General features: G+C 45.4%; 2 long non-coding RNA genes across 3 annotated transcripts; one reads left to right on the top strand and one right to left on the bottom strand.

Moving 5' to 3' along the window:
- LOC133221349 (uncharacterized) lies at positions 1–25,189 on the top strand. 2 transcript variants are annotated; one of them, XR_009727982.1, is made up of 5 exons: positions 1–94; positions 23,587–23,697; positions 24,370–24,471; positions 24,803–24,856; positions 25,019–25,189. It is a non-coding gene; the product is annotated as an uncharacterized LOC133221349 (long non-coding RNA). The 2 variants fall into 2 exon arrangements; XR_009727981.1 differs by having other exon boundaries at positions 24,803–25,189.
- On the bottom strand, positions 16,699–18,120 carry LOC133221251 (uncharacterized). Its single transcript, XR_009727946.1, has 2 exons — positions 17,153–18,120; positions 16,699–17,057 (listed from the first exon to the last, which is right to left on the bottom strand). It is a non-coding gene; the product is annotated as an uncharacterized LOC133221251 (long non-coding RNA).

The raw sequence follows: 25,189 nt of genomic DNA on the forward strand, positions 1-25,189 counted from the left end.
CAGAAGACAAAATGGTGTAAATAAAAGGAAGAGTATAAATTCAGATGGTCTCTCAGAAACTTGAACAGATGCTCCAGTCTGCTGTCTTCTGGAGGTATTGTCTGGTTGTTTACCTTGTAGCGCAGTAAAATTCAGGGGGTTGCCATGTCTCTCTGGCATAGATGAAGGAGCTTTATAAACCTTGCTGTGCAGATGGATGTCATGGTGATTGGTGACCTAGGAATACAACAGATTGTTGCTATGGCTGGAGAGGGGCGTCTCCTGGAACAAGCAGTTGCCATCAGAATGATGCTCCTTTCTGCCTTTGTAAGGTTTTGCAGGTTCTGCTGTGAGCACTGAGATAATGATTTAGGGTAGAAGACATGCTTGGAGTTGACTGGGAATCCAGATGTCCCTTACAGGGTGTGCTAGGTCTGATGTAGGCCTCTGTGATCACGTACCTGCTGCCTGTCCCCATTAACAAAGAGTAAGTAGTGTTTTCCTTAGAGGAGATAACTCCTGACTGTGACCATCACCTCCTTCTAAGCCTGCTGTGCACATTCATTCCTGAACTTTTTGCACAGCGCCTGAGGAGTTGGCATGAAAATAACCTCTTGGGTCCTGCTGATTTTCTTTTTTCTTTTTTCATCTTTCAACCACTCTGGATTCCCTCCTGCTCTGTGCCTGAGCCAAGATGGATTTGGGCTTTTCATCTTCTTTTGCATTGCTGTGTGTCTGGAAATGTTCTTTTCTGAATCAATATCACCACCAGGAATGTGCCAAAAACCCCTCCCCAAAGGATAGGGGGGTATAATTTTTTTTAGAGCCCCATGGGTGGGTGTATGGCTGCACGGTTGACAGGAATGGGTATGGGTGGTTTGGAGGCTTTCTAGAGATGAGGAGATGTGACCTCTGCAGCCTGACTCTGAAGAGTGCTCAGAAACAAGGCTGTCCTTTCTGCTAAGGTGCTGCAGAAGTTCTCAGAGACTTCCAAACCACTGTGGAATCTGGGGAAGGGAAGAACTGGCTGTTCCCATTTATAGCCCTTTTGACTAGGAAAAACTCTCTTTTCTCCTCCCTTTGACTATCACACCTCCAGTTCTTGCAGTTTTCTGCTGGTGGGATACCTGTGTACAGCTTCCTTCATTACACACAAGGAGCAGCAGAGCAGTCTTCTTTCAAAGGACCATTAAGATATTCACCAGTCTAATCCAGGCTGCAGTTTAAGACCTTCAGCTTTCCCATTGTGGAAGGAAAATATCCTGTCTCCATCCCATCCCAGACACATGCATAGAGCCTCATCCCTGAAGGTCTGCAGAGTGCTGTAAGATCAAGAATGCATGTAACATTCTGGGGTCCTGCTGAGACACTGGGGACCATGGGTTCTGTGATGGGGACTCAGGCTCATGCAAGACTGGATGGAGACAGACCCAAACCAGAGGGGCCCTCAAACACTGCTTGAATACATCCTCCTCTTAGCCACCAGTAACTGGCCTGGATGTGGGCTCATGATTATATCCCTTAAGTAATTCCCTGGACTTCCCCTTAGCCCCACTCTATAATTATTCATAGTTATTTTCTAACGGCTGTCCTACCACTTGTTTTCTTTCTGGCTTTCTTCTTCTTCCGAGTAATGAAAACACATCAATGGCCTTTCTCCAAGAACAGTTATTAAAGCAATCACCCCTGCCTATCCCCCCTCCCCTCATTTAAAGCATATCAAGCTCCATTGGATTTGTGGCCAGAGTTTGCATCAAATTACTGGTTTTGGGTTGCCAAAAAAAGCACAATCAGAAAGTTTGGAGGGGAGGGGGGAAGAAGAAGAGAGAGAAAGTTATAATCTTCCCAGATCACTATTAATTTTCATTTACAATAATTAGACTTTTCCGAATGGTTACACTTGCAAGAGAACCTGTGTGTGCATTTTTGCCTTTGCTTTTCCTCTAGAATGTGTCCTTTGTGACTTGTTCTGACTCACAGCTGCTGTTGGGCTACCTCTGTCCCCAGTGGGATGAAGGGGACAATAAGCATGTGCAGGGAGGGTGGTTGGCTTCACCCCCTCGATGGCAGAGCTTGCTCCCACAAATGGGTCCTAGCTTTGTCTTTCAAATTTTCTACCTCCTCTGAGGCTGAATTTCAATGCCATGCTTCATTAAACCAATCCCCTGACAGTTTGAAGCATGGCAGAGGTGGGGTGCAGGACTGGGGTTGGCTGTCTAAAGCTGTTACTCAAGGCAAAGATTAAGGGATGTCATCTCTTGGCTACAGGCTGAGCTGTGTCTCATTCAGATATCCTGGGAACATGCGCTTGTGTAGATGGGTCTAATGAATAATCATGGTGATTTGGAGCAGCCCCTGTAACTCAGACCATTCCCAGAGGGGTGTAGTAATTAGGGAAGAGAGCAAAGATGTCTAAAGGCACCTGGCTGTCCTCCAACCAGGCCGTTCTTCTGATGCCTCTTTTTGAGGCCACCGTTCTTCCCAGTCTCCTGCAGTGCTGAGATCCCCAATAAGTCTCTCCCTTGCACCACAGACCAGGTTATTATCTCCTCTTGTCATCTGTGCTTGACACTTCCTTCTTGAAACTCCCTAAGACAGAGGTATGGAGACCCAAATACTCATCAGAAACAAAACCTCAAAGGCAGTAAAATAACACATTTTGTCATTGACCCAGTTATCTGAATTTTCAAAGCTGTCTCACTTCAGACCCATCAAAAACTTTGGATCCCACATATTCTCACGTGTAATGTGATATGTTTTATGCTTTATGCCAAATGCCCTCTCTAAACTGTGTATCACACAGACCACTCAGTGAAGAGCAGGAACACCTGCTTACTTGTGGGGAAACATTTCCTATACAAACGTTATACAACATTTTTATTCATCTCCAGCCTGTGAATCCTGATCCCCAAGGGTAAGCTAAAATAATACTGACTCTTGAACTAAAATTCATAACTATCCTGGCTGTGACAAATCACAGTCTCAACAGGAGATACTCGTTTTATGGCATGTTATAGCTTCCCTTACAATTTACCTGTCCCCTGGGATCCTAGAGGCAGTAACTACCTATCTGTCCATCCAGGACTGAGAGCCTTCCCCTTTTCTATCATCTTCCTCTGCTTTCCAGTTGCCGGCTTCCTTAACATAGACAGGTATAGTCATCACAGAAGAGAGCCATGGGTGTTGTTTATAAGCCAGGGATGGATCTCTCTGGCATTCTTGACAAATGGCTTGCAGCGGTGGTCTCCCTTGTTGGCCTGCTTGTGCAGTAGTAGCAGAAATACATAAAGCAAGAGCTGCAAGGCCCTGCTACCAGTCTTCTCCCCTAGCTACCTCACCCCATTGGTGAGGGGAGGCATTTTCACCCTGTGAAAAAGATGTCTTTTCCCTTGCAATTTGTTTTATTCAGGAAGTATCCTGACTTCCACTTCTGCCCTGCTGGCTCTCCCAGCAGATTCGAGCATCTCTCACAGATGACGCAGCAAAAGTTCTTTCCACCCTCTGATGAACACCCCCAGGACACACTGGTCTGTAGGGTTGGGAATGGCCCATTAAACCTACAATTGTTTCACTCAGTAATAAAAGGAATAATAAAAAACTGGTATTAAAGCATAGGCATAAAAAAGGTCGTTGAAATAAGATCAGGTGCAATCCAGGAGATGGTGAGGGAAAAGAGTCTGTGCCCAGTACAGAAATAGCGAGGCATTAAACATACAACTGTCTCTTGGGCTCCCAGACTCAGAACACACATCAAAGGCCTGAACTTGGTCCAAACCATAATTTCTTTTTTCTCTTCCTTTTCTCCCTTTTTTTTTATTTTGGAGGGGGGAATCTCAACAGCCTTATATGAACCAAGTTTCACAACCTGGGGCAGGTGCATAGCTTTCTCTGTACTCCTCCTATTTTCATTTCACAGGAAAAAAAAAAGGTGAGACAGAAAGGCAGACCAACTTGTGCCTTGCACTGGTGTTAACTCCTAGGAGAAGTTGTTGGGAGATTGAGTGGAGCCCACAGTCTCTCTGCAGGAGCCAGCACCATTATGGGTCTGTGCTGGGAAACAGTTACGATGCTTGTGTTTTCGCAGCCTGGGGAAAGGAAATGTAGTGACTCAACATGCTTATGCCAGTGGGTGTCATCTTCGTGTTGAGATGCATGTAATGGCATCAGGAATTAATTCAGTATTCCCCTCGCGCATAAGGCTGACAGGAACTCACTCAGACTGGAGGCATGCTCTGCCACACATGACGTCATGACTTTGAAGGCACTTCTCACAATGGTCTCGGGAAACTGCCAGCCAACTGTGTGCTACTTGGCAAGAGGAGGGTAACGGGAACAGGACAAGGAAGCCAAGCCCTCTTACAGGAGGAAATTCTAGGAGAGCTTCGCCGTAGACGTGGGTCTCATGTTCCACTGGGATCCATGGACCTTTGGTCACCAGCCCTCTGTGTTGGAGCAAGTCTGATGTAAATGATGCATTAAGGCGTTGGGCTTCCTCTAAGGCAGTTAATTTTTACATTTCAGGTGGGAGCATGGGATTAAACCAATGTGCAAAATGGGCAACAGAGGGTTAAGTGCTTAAGAGAAATGTGTACCAACTTGACAGGGTAGACTTAATAGACATAGTGCCATAAAGAGCAGGCAGTTTACAACAGAGTTAGGAAGAGGAGCAGGGATTCTCTTGAGCAGCATAAGAAAGCATAAGAAGCCCTTTCTTGGTGTTGAAATGTCACATTAGGAAGCAGCACAGTAAACAAGCGTCCTGGCACTGACGCCAGCTCTGCTGACATTCATATACCAGAGTGATAGATTCTTCCTCAGGATAAGAACTTCATCTGTGAACAAAAGCTTGTGCACAAATTTAGGCCAAAGAAAAAAAAATCATGCCTCCCACTTGCCTTCATTTTTATGGCCCATTTGCACTCTTTTTCCGGAGTTTTCAGCAGCCTCTTCAATCTTCCTGCAGAAATCCCTTAGGACAGCCTGATCCAATATAAACTCCAGTGTAGCAGCTTTCCCAGGTGACTGGCTCCTGTAGCTATTCTCTGCAGTCTAGCTCTGCCTGAAACCACTAGTTGTTGCCAGATCCTTGATGCTTTTCTGAGGTCTCCAAGTCTGTGAATTGCATGTTGCCTGATTTCCCACCTCTTCCTTGAAGGCTTTCTTGTTGTCATCTCAAAATATCATCTTTTCAAAAAGCAGGCAAAGTTTTCAGACCTTGTACTTTATGTCCACTGAAACCTTCCTAAATTTGAGCATATTTCAAGTGCAGTGGTACAAGATGTTGGAGAAGTCACAGTGTGAGTTCTGTAAGATCTTCATCCTGTCACCATCTCATCCTCAACTTTTAGTTGAGTCTTCCAAATCAGTGTAGTAGCCTGTACAGCCTAACTAGCTACACTTGCAGACTCCATACCACCACTCTTTACACATCTAAAAGTTGGTTGTCTGGTTGAAGGTAGTTGTTAAGGTTTTTCATGGTTAAAGATAGATGTGGGACATCTGAGATATTCCTGGATATCTTACCAGTTTTGGTGAATGTTGAGAAATCCTGTCCTTTCTGGTGTCACTTGACCAAGTGGTGACTGCTCCAGTGCTCACAGGGCCTGGCTCGCCTTTGGTCCAAAACAGCCTGGCTTTTGTGCCTTGGACTCTGCTGCTTTTCCAGAAGGCTCCGGAGCCCTTTGGCTGACAGCCACTCAGCTTCGAGGACCAGGCAGGGGCAGATGGCTGCAGTCACCCTGGTACAGCTGCAGCCCGCACGGGATGTCTTGGGCTCAGTCATGCCTGCATCCGTTCCAGCTGGTGAATGAGCCAGAAAGGCTGCTCTTTTTGCTGAAAGGGTAGATGGAGAGTAGCGTTAGACAAAGTTTGGACTCGGGACTTCTGTTCCTGGAGCTTTAAATGTTTTAATTGAGCATGATGTGTGTGGCTGCTAAGTTACCATCCGTGTTCTTTTTCCCCTCTACCATAACCAGTTTCCATAAGCATTGTGAGGCCAGCTATGAAAAAAAGAAAGAGAAAAAAAAAAAACCAAACAAAAAATCCCCACCGCTGCCCAGGAAAAAGATTAGTTAAGTGACTACATTTCCTGTACATCAAATGGCTGAAGACATACAGGTTTTCCAGTTTCCAGGGCACCACAAAATGAAACACAATAGGAAGGGAGAATGAGATTAATGGGAAAAACGTCACGGTCTGCTCTCAGCTAGAGCAGTTGTACCAAAAGTGGTGGGACCGTGCCAGTGGAGGTATGAGCAGGATTTGGCCTTGAATCTGTTAAATGAGGACATTACCAGAGTACCAGATTACACCTAGTTCTCTGAAACAAATCCTGCTAAAGTAGAAAGGATTTGTTAGGAGGCTACAAGGTCAGGATAGGAAGATTATTGGTTTAGCAGCCTTCTGCTGTGTTGGGGACCCAAGGCAACGGCAAGCACAGCTCTGCCCAGTGTTTTACATCTTTTGCTTTGTCATTTAAAAACTTGTAAAAAGGAGAGTGAGACATTCTCTTTTCCTTCTTTTCAGTATTTGCACAGTTGGTGTAATTCTTACTCAGTGCTTTTTTTTTTCTCTCCCTCAGAAAACAAGTGCTTCAATGCCCTTATTTTCTAAACAAACTGAACATGCCCACACAAGTGCACCCACGAATATTAGCAGCCCAGAGCGCATGACCACAACAACGAAGCATTTTGTAGCACAGTCTTCATGAATATCCTGTTCAGACCAGCTGACCCCTTGTTCATAAACAGCTCTATAGTTTCTGTTAACCAGCAGCCCTCTGGTAATGATCCATTCTGTTCAGCCCCATACCCTTCAGTGACCTCCCAATAAAAGACCCACTATCACTATGCAACTTGGCCACAATTAATCAGTGTAGCTCAGGGCTTGCAAATTACTTTCACCCTTGCCAGCCATTACTTTTGAGTGACCCTACAATAACATCAAAATCCACTGCTGGTAAAATAGTGAGGGTTTTTTTTTGTTTTTGTTTTTTTCCAAGTACCTCAAAACAGCTCTCTAAAGAGTTGTGGTTTCTTTTTTTTCTTTCTTTTTTCCATTTCAGAAATTAAACCTTATGGCTAGAACTTTGATTAACATGAGCACGAAGAAATAGTAATTTGGGGGAGAAGGCAGAGATAACTTTTAATAGGTTAATTATTCAATCAGGAAAAAGAAGGAACACCCAATGTCAGCCTGGAGGATCCAAATCCTGTGGCATGGCACAGATCACATGGGACTTCATTCTCTGCCCTCCACTTAGGAGGAGGATGTCACACATCTTAAGCCTGGGCATGTCTCTTGTCTCTGTGGTACCTATCCCAAGGCTTAGAAGATGCTACGACAGCTGTGACAAGGAGTGTTCTACCAGTTACATAGCACAGTCACATACTGGTGCTTGAGCCTCTGTTATCTTTAACTTCCCTGTGCAAATCCAGTCTCTCCCTTTCTCAGTGGATTTGATGGTGGCTAAGAGTGTGTCTTAGTCACCTTTTCCTATAGTGCGTACTTAATTTCCAGATCTCTCTTTTATCTGATTGCCAGTTTTCATGAAAACTGTACAAATGTTACATTTTGGAGGAGCCAACAGTGCTGTCAGATTGGGTTGGAATGGACCAGTGGGTTGAAAAGCTATTTCAAGGTCATGGAGACACAGAAATGCCCATACTTCTAAGCATAAATATGACTGACCACTGTTCAATTTGTGGTGTCTGGTGTCACAGCATTGAGATGGCATTGTCACTGTGTCCTTAGTAAGCCTTTGCCAAATTCACAGTCTGGAATTTGTCCTGTTTCACCTTGTTTTAGCACCTGGGGTTGAAATGAATTTTGAAACCAGAGGAAAGCACAGAGAGCTGGCACACAGTGGGGTCCTGGCTCTGATCTCTCCAGAGCCACTGACTCACTCTGTGATGTTCAGCAAGGCTGTTGACCTGCCTGTACTTTGTGCTACACAGCTGGAAAATGGAGTAAAAAGAAAAAAAGCAATGGGAACTTCACTCAAAAGAGGAGATGCAAAGAATTTCTGGATAAACAAATCACCCAAGCACATCCACTTCAGCCACCCCCCTCCTCCTCTCTTCACCTTATAGTTCAAGCAAGAAGCAGTTTTAAGTGGAAAGTCTGGGACTGTGTTTTCTTACATGTTTTGGATCCTCATTTAACTGTGAAAATGTTCAAAGTGAAAACTTGGCCTGGCAACAGTTTCTGAATGACCTCGCTTTGGCTGTGAAATCCACTGCAGCTATGTAGGAGCAGATTTTTATAGTCTTCTCTGGTAGAGAAACAAAAAGATTTATTATTTTTATATTAGTATTGTTGTTATTATTATTATAGAGGAAACTTTATACAGACTGTGTGTTATGCATTCTCCTGGTGTTCAAGGTCAAATCTGCAGTTGTCGTCTCACTTTTCCCCACTCACGTTATATAACCCCAAAAAACCCTGCTCTCTCACTGCAGATGCTCCACAGCAGCAGAGAGGAAGGACAGAAGTGCAAAAAGACAGTATAACTTTTCTGCCATTGCAGCCATACACAGTAAAGTCTCACGTCTAGGCAATGTGATCTTGTAGTTTGAAGTTGCTAATTACAATTGTTTAATGGAAGTGTGACAAATGCTGCCTCCTAATTCAAAGAAGTAGTGATTCGCAGGAACCCTAACATCCAGGACTCCCAGATGCAAGTTCCTTATGCTAGAAGCCATGATGCTGGAGATAAACACCTCCAGTGTATTAACTTAAAGCCATAACTTAAAAATGGCTGAAGACACCACTGGTGAAGATTTGATAACAACTGCTCTCCAGTTTGGTAGTGAGTATAGGATCAGAAGCTGTGTCTGATCATCTAGACCTCAGCTGGAGCTAACCTGACGCTCTTCAAGCACCCTCTGCTAAACACTTCAATAGCTTGCTGCAGGCCATTTTTGCTAGGGCACTATATGCAGCACCAACCATGTACTGATTGAGAAAAAGCATTTATGTTTGCTGAAAAGGCTTCACTGTATGTGGCAGTGGTTCTTTGCATGTGCAGCCAATACATACCACACCTCAACAAGACTCACAAGTGCACACTGCACAGGAGATTAGGATATATGTGCCTGCACACTTATGAGGCTGAGCCTTAGGTGACAACTAATTCTGAATGATGTGTTAAAAAAAGCAACAGATATGCAATAAGGGCTAATCCTAACCTGAAAAAATGCTTCTCTTTCTATACTTCTCTGACCCTTGGAAAAGAAAGCCTAGTTTCTGACATTGACTTCACCCATGGCCTTAGGCAAATCTTAGCCTCAACTTCTTAGCTTTATACACTGGGCATAATAAACATTTTGTTTTAGTTGGCTGGCTTTTGGCTGTGTTTCCTAGGCTTGGCCTGCGGAATAGCATGTCCCAGGGCTGTTCCCAGTAAAGATTGTGGAGATGGCTACCACAGCATGGAGGAGGGAAGCAAATTTGGTTATGAGCCAAGCTGAGCCAAGTTGTGCTAGGCAGACTGCAAAGTACAGTGCCTGATCTCTTAGTTACAAAGTATATATGGCCTGCATTTCCAGAATTGTAAATGAGACATCACATCATCAGGGTCGAGAGAGTAACACACTGAGGAAAGGGAGTTAGGCCAAGGATATATTACAGTATTATCTTATTATTGCTTTACACTGCCTTTCAATCAAACTATGTTCCCCATCCAGCATGATTATCACACATGATTATGAGTTCTTTGGGGTCAGAGACCATTCTTTAGCTGCATTTTTACAGCCGCTGAAACAATGAGGTCATGTCCTTGATGAAGATTTCTGCAGACTAGGGATGCTTATGATGCCTGGATGCTCATGGGAAGGGCAAGGGGGTGTTCCCTTGCTGAGATGCTTCTTGACAGCAGAGCTGAAGGTCTGTTTGCTTGTCTTGCTCATTCCCAGGTGGTGGGGGTTTGGTCATGGCCGTCTAAGGAATACCTGCGTGATATTTTGCAACTAAACAGTTCATTCCTTTGCCAAAGTTGTGGCGTATTGGGAAATGCTCACCAATAGCCTCATCTGCATAAGAATTGCTCCTGCCACTATAAGTTTTTGTGCATACATGTAACTGAAATGTGAGGTCTGGGGAATACTGTCAGAAGTCACTAAGGCATTTTTTATTAGATGTTAGATGTCCTAGCTAAGGGCTATTTTCCTCTTATAGGCTAATGTAGGAAAGAATCACAACATCAGCTCAGGCCTCCCATGAACCGCCTTCAGATTGTGTCCACAAGGGGAACAGAAGTAGTGAGATGAGCCATGCTACATTATGGAGCATGGCCAGATGTGCTGAGGAGTTTGTGAAGCCTGTTCCTTGCTATGAGTTTGACACGCATGGGGGTACTGCTGTAGGTGATTGTCCTGCAGAGCTGGACCTCACTGTTGCTTCAAAATCTTCTCCTTGTCCTCCCAGCTCCCTTGCAGTATCACTAGGACATTGATGGCTTTTGGGGCACTGTCTAACTTTCTTCGCTCTCCCCACTCTTCCAAGCAAGCTTTTCTTCTGCAACATCTCCAGTGTCCACACTTCTTTCCGTCCGTCTGGATGATGCACCATAGCTTTTCCTTTTGCCCACTGTTTGCTCTGTCACTGTGGTCTCAGCTGCCTCAACCAGAGAGTCTAAACTGGGTTAGGAAGCAGGGAGGGAAGGAAGCAGAGCAGGGAAGCAGGAGTTATAGTGGAATGAAAAGGCCGTTCAAAGACAACCAGAAGTCACTTGCCTGCAGGCACTATCCTCGTCCATGCTTTACAGCCGTGGGCAGGCAGTGTTGGAAAAGTGCCTATAGGGGGGCTATAAGCTACTCTGAGCTGAAATTTTTCCATGTACCAGTCCAAGCAAAGTGGAGCAGAGCAGAACAGTGCATGGATTTTACATAGCTCTGAGAAGTGGGTGATAAAAACAGCTCATTACATGCTGGCCTGTGGCACATGCTGAGTTTATTCACCACTGGTACTCAGGAACTTGACAGAGGGGGTGAGCTGGTAGGAGGAACATAGCCATCCCTACTCTAAATCCACTTTCATCCTTGTCCTGGGGATTAGAGACTTGTTGGGTTACATTTCTGTACATCCTGCATAACCCTGCTCCCGGTGCAGATAGGGTAAGATCCTTGACAAGCCACTGGTGTGTTTGACTGCACAGCTACAGACTGCCCAGCAGGCCATACAAATCAAGGCATTCATCAAAGCCTCATCCACCAGCCCTTCAGTTCTGCCTGGTAACTTCTCACAAAACCCTCTGAAATCAAAGAGAAAGAAATCAGGCAGCCCCTGCCCAGGACAAGCCCCAGTGAGAAGATAAAAAGGAACAATTCCCAATTAGCAGAGCCATCTGTGCTTATACATAATCTGCTGGATGTGGACCACGTGAGGAAAGCCTGGTGTCAGCTTCATGTGAAACCTACTGTGATGGTAGGACAACAGGAAAATCTTTTGGGATGCTTATGGCAGGATGAGGGTGATGGATCCTGCATAGGCAACATCATGTCAGGCAAAGCAAGAAGAGTGGTAGGGAAGGAGGCAGTGGGGAAATCTATGAGATGTATTGGTGTGATTGTGAGCAGGATATTTGCTCAGCTGAGAACTGGAGAAGCTGTCAAATTTGTTATATCACAGGTAACCAGCATGGGACACTGGGAATGGGAAGTCCATTCAAACTATAGAAGACAGTAACTCTCAGAGTTATGTCCAGGATGGAGCAGGTGGGGTTAATCTCCATTATATGCAGTTGTGCAGATCATTACTTCTCTTTTCCTTCCCCTGGGGAAAGGAAAACCTTGTTGAAGGGTTTTCAAAAAGTTTTGGCTTCTGTCCTGGACAGAGTTGGATATTTCTTCTTTATCCTCATGCTCACCAACAGTGAGGGGTTGGTAGGGAATGTAATGCTCCAGGGCAGCCTTGGCTGCAGTGACCATGAGATGGTGGAGTTTGAGATCTTTAGGGAAGTGAGAAGGGCACACAGGAAGCAAACTGTCCTGGACTTCCGGAGAGCAAGCTTTCGCCTCTTCAGGAACCTGCTCAGTAAGTTCCATGGGATAAAGCTCTAGAGGGGAGAGGGCTGAGGAATGCTGGATGATATTCAAGGATCACCTGCTCCAAGCTCAGGAATGTTGCATTTTGACAAGAAGGAAATGTGACAAGAAGGCCAGGAGGCTTCTGAAAACAACCCAAAACTCAGAGGCCAACTGCAAGGTCCTACACCTGGGTTGGAGCAATTTCAGACACAGCTACAGGCTGGGCAGAGAAGAGATTCGGAGCAGCCCTGAGGAGAAGGACTTGGGGGTGCTGGTCGATGAGAAAATGAACATGAGCCGGCAGTGTGCACTTGCAGCCCAGAAAGCCAACCATATCCTGGGCTGCATCAAAAGGAGTGTGACCAGCAGGTCGAAGAAGGTGATCCTGCCCCTTTATTCTGCTCTCCTGAGACCTCACTTGGAGTATTGTGTGCAGTTCTGGTGTCCTCAACATAAAATGGACATGGATCTGTTGGAACAAGTCCAGAGGAGGGCCACGAGAATGATCAGGGGACTGGAGCACCTCCCATATGAAGATAGGCTGAGAAAGTTGGGGCTGTTCAGCCTGGAGAAGAGAAGGGTGTGTGGAGACCTCATAGCAGCCTTCCAGTATCTGAAGGGGGCCTGTAGGGATGCTGGGGAGGGAGTCTTCATTAGGGACTGTAGGGATAGGACAAGGGGTAATGGGTTAAAACTTAAACAGGGGAAGTTTAGATTGGATATAAGGAGGAAATTCTTTCCTGTTAGGGTGGTGAGGCACTGGAATAGGTTGCCCAGGGAGGTTGTGAATGCTTCATCCCTGTCAGTGTTCAAGGCCAGGTTGGACGAGGCCTTGGGTAATATGGTTTAGTGTGAGGTGTCCCTGCCCATGGGAGGGGGGTTGGAACTTGATGATCTTAAGGTTCTTTCCAACCCTAACTATTCTATGATTCTATGATTCTATGCTGAGAAAACTTAGAAGTAAAAAAAGAAGCTTATAGAAGGTGGAAGCGAGGCCTGGGAGAAATACAGGGACATTGTCTGGGAAGCTAGGTATCAGGTCAAAAAAAGTAAGGCCCAGTTTGAGTCTGGCCAGGAATGTCAAAGAAAAGGCTTCTATAGGTATGTCGCTAACAAATGACAGACTAAGGATAATGTGGGCCCTCTCTGGAAGCTATCGGGAGAACTGGCTACCCTGGATTTGGAGAAGGCTGAGGTTCGCAGTGGCTTCTTTGCCTCCCTCTTCACTGGCAAAGGCTCTAACACCACCACCCAAGTCTCGGAAGGCAGACACAGGGACTGTGAGAATGAAGACCTTGGGCCCACTGTTAAGAAAGGATCTGGTTCGAGACCATCTTAAGAACCTGAACATGCACAGGTCCATGGGACCTGATGAAATCCATCCACAGGTCCTGAAGGAGCTGGCAAATGAAGCTGTTAAGCCACTGGCCATCATACTTGAAAAATCATGGCAGTCAGGTGAAGTTCCTGATGACTGGAAAAAGGGAAATATAACCCCCATTTTCAAGAAGGGGAAAATGGATGACCCAGGGAATTACAGACCCGTCAGTCTCACCTCTGTGCCTGGAAAAACCTTGGAGCAGATTCTCCTGGAAGGCATGCTAAGGCACGTGAAAAACAACAAGGTGCTTGGTTACAGCCAGCATGGCTTCACTAAGGGTAAATCTAGTCTGACCAATTTGGTGGCCTTCTGTGATGGAGCTAATGAATTGATGGACAGGGGTAGAGCAGTTGATGTCATCTACCTGGACTTGTGCAAAGTGTTTGACACTGTCCTGTACAACATCTGTGTCTCTAAACTGGAGAGACATAAAGTTGCCGAGTGGACCACTCAGCGGATAAAGAGCTGTCTGGATGGCCGCATGCAAAGAGTTGTGGTCAACGGCTCAGTATTCAATTGGAGACTGGTAATGAGCAGTGTCCCTCAGGGGTTGGTGTTGGAACTGATCATGCTTAACATCTTTGTCAGTGACATAGACGGAGCTGTTGAGTGCACCCTCAACAAGTTTGCTGACAACATCAAGCTGTGTTTCAGTTGATTTGCTGGAGGGAAGGGATGCCATCCAGAGTGACCATGATACACATGAGAGGTGGGCCAGTGCCAAACTCATGAAGTTCAACAATGTGCAAGGTCCTGCACCTGGGCTGGGGCAATCCCAGGCACAGCTACAAGGATACTGGAGAGGGACTCTTCATCAGGGACTGTAGTGATAGGACAAGGGTTAATGGGTTTAAACATAAACAGGGAAAGTTCAGGTTAGATGTAAGGAAGAAGCTCTTTATTGTGAGGGTGGTGAAGCACTAGAACAGGTTGCCCAAAGAAGTGGTAAATACTCCATCCCTGGCAGTGTTCAAGGCCAGGTTGGACAGAGCCTTGGGCGCCATGGTCTAGTGTGAGGTGCCCCTGCCCATGGCAGGGGGGTGGAACTAGATGGTCTTAAGGTCCTTTCCAACCCAAAACATTCTATGATTCTATTTATCTAAACCAATCCACATTTTTGCAGGGTCTCCTCCTGTAGCATTTCCACATCAGTAATCACAGTTTGTTTTGGTTTTTGTTGTTGTTGCACAGATTTGAACTGGTTTTGCTTTTCCCAGAGGGAGAAATAAATGCATACTATTACATTGACGAGAAGGTGAAGTTTACACTTCATCCAGATGTGCATGGTAGAAAGTTATACAGTGTGTTATGTTTCTGCCTTACATTATCTGTCAGGCTTTTGACCCCAGTGGTGCAAAGCAGAGCTCCTCAGCAGGCATCACACTTAGAGAAACAGAGAGGGAGCAGCAGCTTTAGAAAATTATGATTTCCTCCATCAGGTGCTGGGTGTTTACATGAGACAACCCCAGACTTTGATACTTCTGGCTGGAGTTTTGGCCTATTGCAGCCATCTGCACCCACACTGATTTTGGTGCTGGCTCCCAAGTCTTCCTTCCAGCAATCAGATCTCCTCCCACCTGAGGTCATGCTCAGGCCTGAGTGAGAATACCACAATCACATATTTTTTTCAGGGGCTGGATCAAACTGTAGAGGTGGCTGAACCTAGGAACAAATGTCCTCTTATGCACAGAAAGACTGCTGAGCTGAGTTTTGGTACACCCACTTTATGCAGCCGAGGTGCTGGCAGGCAGTCCGTGTTTAGTTGCTTGCGATGCAACGGGGTGCTTTATGGGACTGCAGTAGAATATGAAAAGCTGTGGGAGGTTGGGGTATCTTGCTGAGAGCACCATTTGTGATTAAAGCCCATACAGTGACCAAAGGTTGTCACCTCTCTTTAGTCTGAGATATGCAACCAGCCAGGAAAAGGTTGTAACTGCTGACTTTGCCATTTTACTTGGCTGTTTGCACTCTTCCAGCTGCCTGTTAGCTCTCACAGTCATGTTGTTCTCCAAGCTGAGCTGTATTAATTGTCTCAAGAGACCCAACATCGGTTGCTTTATTGTAACCCAGACTTGTGACAAGTAATTAATTTTCTCTTTCTGTATTTGCTAGAAATAAAACAGTATTTCCAGCCATCAGAAGGTCTCAGTGAAAGAGGCAGGCACTCTTGGGAGCAGCCCATTAGAGGAAGACCTAGTGCTTGAGTTCTGAAGTGCACCTGGATTTTGGTGGTGCCAAAACCAGCACATGATACCACAGAAAGATGAAGCTGACATCTCTCTAGCAAAGATGTGTGAAGAAATGGGCCATGGCTCCTACTGTAGGCAATTTCAAACAGATTTCTAGCTGTACAGGGGCAAGCTCCCCCCAGACTGTCAGTGCTTTTTTAATACCCTATCCAATGTCCATTTTTTTCTGTTGGGTTTCTGTGCTGTGCTTAGTTTTTATGGGTTCCCCCACCATGTGGAGCAGAGTGACTTAGCAGCATGTGCATATGGCTTGTAGGTTTTAAGTTGCAAGATTTGTAAGCTATTATAAACAGAAAAGCTCAGCCAAATCTTGCTGCCTGACTTAGCTATCAGCATTTCTACATGTGTAGGAGAGGCTGTCCTTCCAGCATGTTTATTTGCAACACAAGGGAAAAGAAGGAAGCATAGTAAAGCTTGGTACCACGTAATTTACTGGAGTGTGACAGATAATTTGCATTTTAGCAAAGACGTCAAACAGCAAAATGCAATCTCTTTCATACACTTTCCAGGATTCCTACTACATGATCTTGGACACATAATTTTGATGGACAATGAGTTTTGCTGAAGCCCATTACAAAGAGAGAAGAAATGTGATGAGGCTCCAAGGACATTTGGGGTGTTTGTGTGAGATTTGTATTACAAAAGACTCCTGCAAAAGGTGTCTCCATGTGAGCTCAGTATTTCTCTACCTAAAATTTTGTCTGTCCCTCCTGTGAGGTTGGACAGGTCCATAGTAGATTCTGGGAGATAGACAGGTGGGGACCTGGATGAGAGGACTTACAAAGAAAGGACCGACTCAGGGATGAAGGAGCAGGCAATCGGGAGAAGGACTGTGCCCATTTTACCCTGGTGCTCCCACTTAGTAATCCTTCACTTGCTGGTCATTTTAAATCTGGCTAGTCAAAAGTAAGTTTTTTTAAATTTGCCTTTCCATAATATCTACAGAAACTGGCATAGTACTCTTTGCTTTTTTTTTTTTTTTTCTGAGGGCAGAAAAACGATTCTAACATGGACACCTATTTCTGGCATGTTATCAGCCAAGCATGACAGTGGAAAATCTCTCTTTTGTTATCTACTTTATTCACCCCCCACAAGGAGCGGGCTGTGATCGGAGTGTGCTCCTGCCAGACCAGGGAGCTCAGTGCCTCTGGTCACTGGCAGCCAGCGTGACACCTGACCATTACTCATGATAGCATCTTAGGCCAAAGCTCAAGATCCTTCCGCTGGAAAAGAGCTCTGTACCTCACTCCAAAGAGCTTAACTTGATGTTCCTCATCACCAGCTCACTCAGAAAAATCCTCTTATTTCCTCCCTCTGGGCTCCTGTGACTACTGGGGTGTGCAGCTCTGTGCCACCTCTCCAAAATGGCTGTAGCAGGGACACAGCCCAGCTTCATATCCTAGGTCCAAAAGCTGAGCCCTGCTGGAGGAGGAAAGCAACATGGACAGGTAACAGGACCAGCACTGCTGTCCACACGAGCACTGTAGGTGAGCTGAAAAGTGCCGCTACAAGCCTACCTTTAGACTGGGGATTTAGATCCAGGCTGCGCTTTCAGTGTCTCCCTCCCCTTCCTTGTCTTCAACTGGATAACAGAGAAAACCCAGGACTCCCACACCTTGTGCAGAGGGCTCTGGTTGTCCTTTCAGCTGCCAGTGCCAGGGTGGGTTTGTGCCGAGGGTGTCTGTCCTGACTGGAGGTGGAGGCACACCCTGCTGAAGACATGATATGAGGAGCGGGCTGCACCTGGGACCATGACTATTCACAGTTGGATGGGTTTCGGCTCTCAGACCAGCCTGCTCCAGCCAGCTACATGCATCCTCCAGGCGATTTTAATGTTCCTGGAAAGTCCTCCCAAAAACAATCACATCATCCAGATCGGCCGAACATGTGGCCTACTGAACAGCTGCCAGAATCAAATCCATGCGTCTCTGAGACGCACTAGGGGAATTGCAGAGACCAAAAGGCGTCATGTTAAACTCAGGGAGTGAGACACGCTGCCTTTGGACAAGCTTATCGATGAGTCTGCCCTTGGCAGAAGCCACTGAGCCCGTTTGGAGAGGAACACTGCTCTCTGGTGATTGTGACCGCCTTGGGCAGCACCTCTGCCTGCTTGCTTTTCCTTTTGACTCTGCTTTTAGTACTCAGCAGCTCAGAGAAATGCTGGCCACTCAAGCCCAGTGTCCCCAGAAGAGTGCAGACCACCCAGCAGAGAGGCTGGGTGTGAGGGATCCCCTCTCCTGCTGGATTTGGTTACCAGTGATCATCTTGTCCTCATTCTGTTAGCACAGTGCCGAGAACAGTTGAACTCAATCCCCGCTTTGGGTCTTAATGAATAACAGCATCATCAGCTGAGGCAATCAGGACATATTTGGGGAGGACGCACTCCTGCCTTCAAGGAAACAAGCCCGTGGAGCAGCTCAGCCCCTCTTGGCAGCCTAAATGTGAAACCTTTACAATAATGTGTTGAAGACGTTTGTCCCCTCTCTGCTTTACACCTACTGCATTGCCCTTGACACTCATGAGAGTTTTTTTAATAACCAAGAATATCAGCAACTCTCAAGGATATTTTTGAGGGTGTTTATTCTTATAAACAACAAAATAAACCTCAAGCTTCCTCTGTTGCTTTACCAAACAGGCTTTTCCTTGCTGGGTCCTGGGAAAGGTGCTTGTATATTGCCACTGAAGTCTTAAAAAGAATGGATGAAAAACATGTGAGGCTGTGTCCTTGCAAATAACTTACAACAATCTTCTCTTGCTGCTGGTTTGTCAGACTTACAAGCCAAAGGAATGTTAGCAAAGGCGAGAAGGGAGGAGATGTCAAATATCCAGTCTCCCCCTGCCAACCTGCCATTCCACCTAACATCTGCCAACACAGGGCTGGATGCAGGAAAAATAGAAGCTACGCCTGCCAGATGGCTGGTGGATAACGGCACCATTGTAAAACTTGGCCAGAGCAGCTCGGACAGCAGCTCTGCCACCCATCACAGCATGGGACATGGGCTCAGATGGCTGTCATTCATCTTAAGCCATAGAGCAGGCTGTTCCCTCCAACACCCCAAAGACTTCATCCTGCCAGGTGAAGAGCTGTCTACAATCTCCTGATTTAAGTAGGAGTGGAGGGTTGCTTGGCATCTCTCAGGAACAAGCATCAATGTGTTTGGGTTTGTTGTGGAGTGTCAGGAAAGGGATGGCTCAGATTTTACCAGGGTGGGCTGTTGTAGGAGAAGGTGCTGAGATACCTCCTGTAGGACCTTCTACAGCGCTGTCAGCCCTAATACCTTCCCAGTGGTTTGGGTTTTTTTTTGTTTGCTTTTTGTTTGTTTGTGTTTTTGTTTTTCCCCTTCATCTTTTCTGCTAATTTGTGCTCTATTGAATTGCTGTCAAGGGGGAAGGTTTTCATACTGGTTGAATTTATACCTCAATGACTCAGCAGTGGACTCAACCAGAAACTCAGTTGCCCTGAGGAGTTATGGATGGAAGAAACGATTGTGCCTCTGTGTGTGTGTTGGCAAGGGACAACTTCTTCCCCAACCTCAGCTATTCACACACTTTGATTTAGGAAACCCTGAAGGAAGCTTTCTTCCTTCCTCCTTACTTTCGCTGAGCAGAAGCAGGATGAGGTGTTGTGAGGTCTCTGCTCATTGGTCACAGCTACCATACGTTAGCAATACCAGTGCAAGGGAATCTGGAGCTGCCAGTGAAGATGCACAGGGACTGAGGTGAGCATCTGTGGGGTGAGCACCAAATGCAGCTGCGGGGCTCAGTCAGAACCAGCCCAAGGAGACAGTTCCTCCTGCAGTGTGTAGATGAACTCCCAGATACATGGCCAGAGGATGTCATGGTGGAGAAAAGCTTCCCATGGAGACTGAATGAGCTCAAGAAGAGGAGGTTCACTGGGGATTAATAAGTATGCAGAGACTAAACATGTTTATGTAGACATGGGAGAAACAGCATATATACTCATCCTGTTCTTAGTTTTACTAAGGGCCAGATGTACATGTGGTCAGATGCAGCTCAGCTGCAATCATGTCCTTATACACTCCTCTAGCTTCTTGGCAGCTGACTTAAGCTGAACCTTATCTGGCCAGGCCACAGACCCTAAGAATGCCCATCCTGTAACTGTATGCCATGAGTGTTCATAGAGAATACCGAATACTTCCCTCTTGGTTGTCATTAACAGAATGAGAGGAAAAATGTTACGTGATGTTAGGTCAAGATGTTTAGACGCAGCTGCTGGCACATGAAACAACATTGCTTAAACACACTAGGCGAAGTTTCCACACTAACCATGACAGCTAAATGCTCTCCCTTGGTTCTTCATGTGCAAGGTGTGTGCACTAAAGCCTGCTTTCCTGGTGTAGGCTGTATGGCGCTGGGTGACCGGGTGCATGGCTAGAGGATGTCATGGGTGGAGAAGAGCTTCCAGGGGGAACTGAGTTCATGAACAAGAAATTCACTGGGCTGGGTAGTGACAGCCTCACTGGCATTCTGCTCCCACCAGACTAGATGTGTCCAGTGTCCTGCCACCTGCTTGTAATCCAGAGCCTCTTGCTCAATGGTAGGTGTGGAGCACAACACAAATTAATAAGCTTACTGGACATGGCACTGCCCTGCAGAACCACTGCAGGGATTGTCAGAGGTACAGGGAGAACAGTCAGAGGACATACCGGGGAGTTTAGGTGTTGGATGGTGGGAAACGTGACATGCCCATGTTATTGGAGTGTCAGCTAGAAGATACTGCTGGCAGTATCCCCAGGCATATCTTGGTTGTTACTGGGAAGTTAGTACTAAAATGATCTCCTTTTTACTACTTTCAGCTATTTCTGAGCATTTCCTCCTGTTCTGTAATCCCATTTAAGGTTAAAGTCTGTAATCACTTGAAAATAAAGAGGCCAAAGCCCCCTTCTAGTGCACCCTGAGAGAGCAGGCTGGTTTTCCTGCTCCCACAGAGGATCTTTGTTGTCTCCTTGCTCCAGAGGAAACCCACAAGGCTGAACCTTATGCAACACATTTGGCAAACGAGGCTGTGGTGGGATTGTGGCTTTGTGACCAGATGAAGTGACACAGGGTGGGAAAGTCCCCAGAACTTACACCAAGAGCTAAAGGACAGACACAGAAAGAAGATTGATGTTGAGGTGGCGTGAAACAAAATCTATGAACACAGCGATAGGCTCTAAGGGGGAAAATGTCACATTAGGGAACAGCAAAATCACTCTGCTGTCCCATAGGGGTCTGGCATAGCTCTACCAGAGAGGGAACAACCCAGAAGGTTAGAGAAATTCAATCACTGAATGTTATGGTTAGTGTTACACAGGAGGCCAGTCTCCAGATGGGGTTGAACTCATCAAATTTTAAGCTGTATAGTATTTAAGGATTCTCCACAGGATTCTGGATAGATCCCAGTATAGGCAATGGAGAAAGTTTTGTATCTCTGAGGAATATTTCTCCCAGCCTGTCCCACAGGTAGAGGCTTTTCTTGTTTGGAAATGCCTACCTTTCTTCATTAACTGAATAATCTAGACAGCCACTTAGTTTAGGCACCTAATTTACAAATGGCTGAAGTTGGTGGGATGAACATCAGTGTAGATAAGAATGAGTTCTTCCAGCCTTCTTCATCTGATTCATTCTATAAATATTCTCCTGCACCACATTTAAGAAGAAACAAAAGTTGTTTTCACCATGTGAGTAACAATAAGAAGTACTTGACAAGACTATAGAGGACCTCAAGTCCTTTGTGCTGTATTGTAGACTGAAGAATTACCAATGTGGACTACTTTCTTCTTTCCTTTGCAACTAACAGAAGAAACGGATTTCCAAGAATTCTGGTTTTAATGTAAATGTTTCACTATTTTTTTTTTTGAGATGTCAGCTAATTTATGGAACTGGAATTTTAAAGGCAGCTTGCATATACAAAATCTAATTACAAATGACTTTTGTGTACCTTCTGCAGCAGGTGTCAAGCTTTTCTGAATACAAATCCCCATTTTCTCTGTGGAAATGTTCCTTATTTTCGTGATGGGGATAATTGTGGGGTCTCATTGGTCTAAAATGCTCTTCAGGGAAAGGCAGAGAGAGTCACCCCCAGTGTACACAGACTGGAGCCAATGTCATAGAAATTGAATTAATCTGAAGGAAGAACAGTCTCTGGTATGAATAAATTGAGACTCCAAGAGCAAAGATAGGATGAGGCAGTTGCTCGTCTGGGACTGGAAATCACAATTGCCACTTCGCTGCCCATGGAGCCCTACTGCAGTGAGTGGGGCAGTCCTGTCCACTGGCTATTCTTCATACTGGGGCATTGAGTCAGTGACATCCTGAGGAAGATGTCAAAATTGAAACCTTATAAGTAATCCAAGGGGTTTCCATGAAGAAGTTACAAGAACAGCTTGAATATTTCAAACTAGGCATGTGCTTCAGAAAAAGGTGAAAGTCCCTCATTCTGGGATGATGAGGACATTAGAGATTGCCATGTTCCAGTCATAGGTTTATATCCTTCTCATATTTCATTTGTCAATGACCTACATCAGAGATCTCCTTTCTAAGTCTTTTCTATATGGAAATCTTTCCATGTTTCTGCTCTAGATCTTTTTTCTTGAGAAAATGAACATGGGCCAGCAGTGTGTGCTTGCAGCCCAGAAAGCCAACCGTATCCTGGGTTGCATCAAAAGGAGCGTGACCAGCAGGTCGAAGAAGGCGATCCTGCCCCTTTATTCTGCTCTCGTGAGACCTCACTTGGAGCACTGTGTGCAGTTCTGGTGTCCTCAACATAAAAAGGACATGGAACTGTTGGAACAAGTCCAGAGGAGGGCCACGAGAATGATCAGGGGACTGGAGCACCTCCCATATGAATATCGGCTGAGGAAGTTGGGGCTGTTCAGCCTGGAGAAGAGAAGGGTGTGTGGAGACCTCAGAGGAGCCTTCCAGTATCTGAAGGGGGCATATAGAGATGCTGGGGAGGGAGTCTTCATTAGGGACTGTAGTGACAGGACAAGGGATAATGGGTTAAAACTTAAACAGGGGAAGTTTAGATTGGATATAAGGAGGAAATTCTTTCCTGTTAGGGTGGTGAGGCAATGGAATAGGTTGCCCAGGGAGGTTGTGAATGCTTCATCCCTGGCAGTGTTCAAGGCCAGGTTGGACGAGGCCTTGGGTAATATGGTTTAGTGTGAGGTGTCCCTGCCCATGGCAGGGGGTTGGAACTTGATGATTTTAAGGTCCTTTCCAACTCTAACTATTTTATGATTCTATGATTCTATGTTACACATTTTCTGAGGGCTGGAGATTCAAACTGTTTGAGGCCAGGGAGTGATGCTATGTACACAATGGCATTTTAGCACTTTCAGTCATGTTTTCTAGTCTTTTCCTAAGAATGACGTAGTCTCTGTTGGCCACCAAGACCTTGAAGCTACAAAGGAATTTAGCACATGACTCAGAGAACAAATCTCTGAATTTCCCTTTGGAGGTGTTCTTTCCTCAGCACACCTCATTTCTGTCTTGCTGAGAAGCCAGTTTACTTTCACTGAGGTCTGCAGAACTTTTTACAGTTTCCTGATGGGTTTATATGTATAATATACAAAAAATGTAACTATAGCTAGAATAGAAGGTGGCATGGAACAACACTGCTCAGGTATTTCTGGTGAGGAAAGAAGGATGTGCTGTCAATCTCAAATCACAAAAGGGATACAGGAAGAAAAATGAAATTTCTCTGGAATAACTCAGCCAGAAACCCAAAGCTGATGAGCTTTTTCCTACTATGTGCAGGCTGAAATCCTCCACTGTCCCGGCCTGACGTGGTCTTCACTTAAGTCCTTTGTTCTCAGGGTGCTGTCAGACAGAGGCAGGGTGTTCACTTCATAGCACTTCATGAAAAAATAGAGAAGACAAAGGAGTATTTTGTTATGTTCAATGCTCCTTATGGCACCTGATTGTTGGTCCACCATTTCCATTCCAGGTTAGCCAAAGGAATTCAGGAAGACTGATTCTTCCAGTAGGATACTTGAGCACTTTTTGCCCTCACACATGGAAAAATCTTCTGGGACTTTCTTTTCTGGCAGATGTGAATGTACTAAGCTCACACTTGGAATCTCACTGGGGAGAAAGGGCGCTCCTAATTATCTCCTACTCCAGGACAGTCTGTCTTCAAAGAGGTCCATTGCTCTGAGCAGGGTGGAGTAAAGCTCTGGAGGTGTGGAGCTGCCTCTTTTTCTCAGCTTTTACAAGGATGTGTGCAACTCTCTCAGAAACACTACTCTGACTCAGGCAGAATAAGTGCTGCTGTCTCTGAGGAACTGTGATGAGGTATCAGAGACAGAAGATAATGATGCAGTATGTTTTAAATGCAATCAATCTGTATGACTTAAGACAAAAAAGCGTCATTCACACTTGTACACATCCAGTTGGCAAAGTCTGTGATACCCATGGAACAGCCCACATAGTTGGATCCTTTCTCAAGCACTAAAACCATACCAAGAAGAAAAGAATTTAACTTGTTCTGTTAGCCTGAAAACATGTGAGTTTTTAGGACTATTAATTAGTATCCTGAACATATGGCAACTCCTTGCATTGCCTGGGGAAGCTCTTGGCTTTCCAGTAGAAAATCTGTTAAACCAGTAATGAGGGACTGGGTGTATAAAGTGTTTATGAGTCTCCCATCTGTAGGCCAGACAGAAACATCTCATACCAAGTATTTTGCAGTATCATCAACCCATCTGCAGAACTGTCTGGTTGACCCCAGGTACACAATGAACTTGGCAAGAAGCAAGAAAGAAACACAGATGACAGGGGGAAAGGGGAGAGGTGAAGAGAGGAAGATGGGTGTGAAAGGAAAAGATGTAAGGTGAGGAATGTAAATAAGCCAGTTCAGATATCGCAGAACTGACATCATTACATTTCTTCACCCAAGTCCTTCACTCTCAAACTGATCAACTAATTAGACAGAGGCATTTTGCAACTCCCTCAGACTACTGCATTAAAATAATATTTTTTCACCTAGTCTGGTCAAATTCTGAGGAGGACTCCAGTGACGTGCTGGCAAGGGGAAGTGTTAGTGCATGGTATGACCAGATATGTGAATGGAGGGACCCAATTTTTACTGGTGAAGGAAATAAACAGCAAAGTCATTTTTGTTTTAATTTTTTTAATTTCTCTTCTTTTTTGTCTTTGGACAGTGCTGAGCTTCCCACCCTCTGCAATGCTGTCAGCCTGAACCATGCAGACATCTGGTGTGCAAGCAAATTATAGCCAAGGCAAATTCTGTCATGTAGTTAAATTTGTCATTCTCTCTGTCTTGCTTGCTTGCATCCTCTTGTTCTTTCTTCCTCACTTGCTTTCTCTCTTTCTTTCTCACTCTTTCTTTATTTCTTAATTATTTTTTCTTTATCCAGCACCTGTCTTTGTAATAAATTAGTGGTCCAGCAGCCTTGGATTAATCCCAGAGGGAAAGAATTGGAAGGCTACAGTGTGATGACAACCCCATGGCTAACAGCTAGACTCATAAAGCCCTTTCTCATTAAAGCGTTTCAGTTTTTATGATGGAAACCAATCCATCACAGTCA

This window comes from Neopsephotus bourkii, unplaced genomic scaffold (genome assembly GCF_033783945.1).
Source record: "Neopsephotus bourkii isolate Nb327-2 ecotype Australia unplaced genomic scaffold, CSIRO-AGI_Nbou_v1 NB_1526, whole genome shotgun sequence".
Lineage (NCBI taxonomy): Eukaryota > Metazoa > Chordata > Aves > Psittaciformes > Psittacidae > Neopsephotus > Neopsephotus bourkii.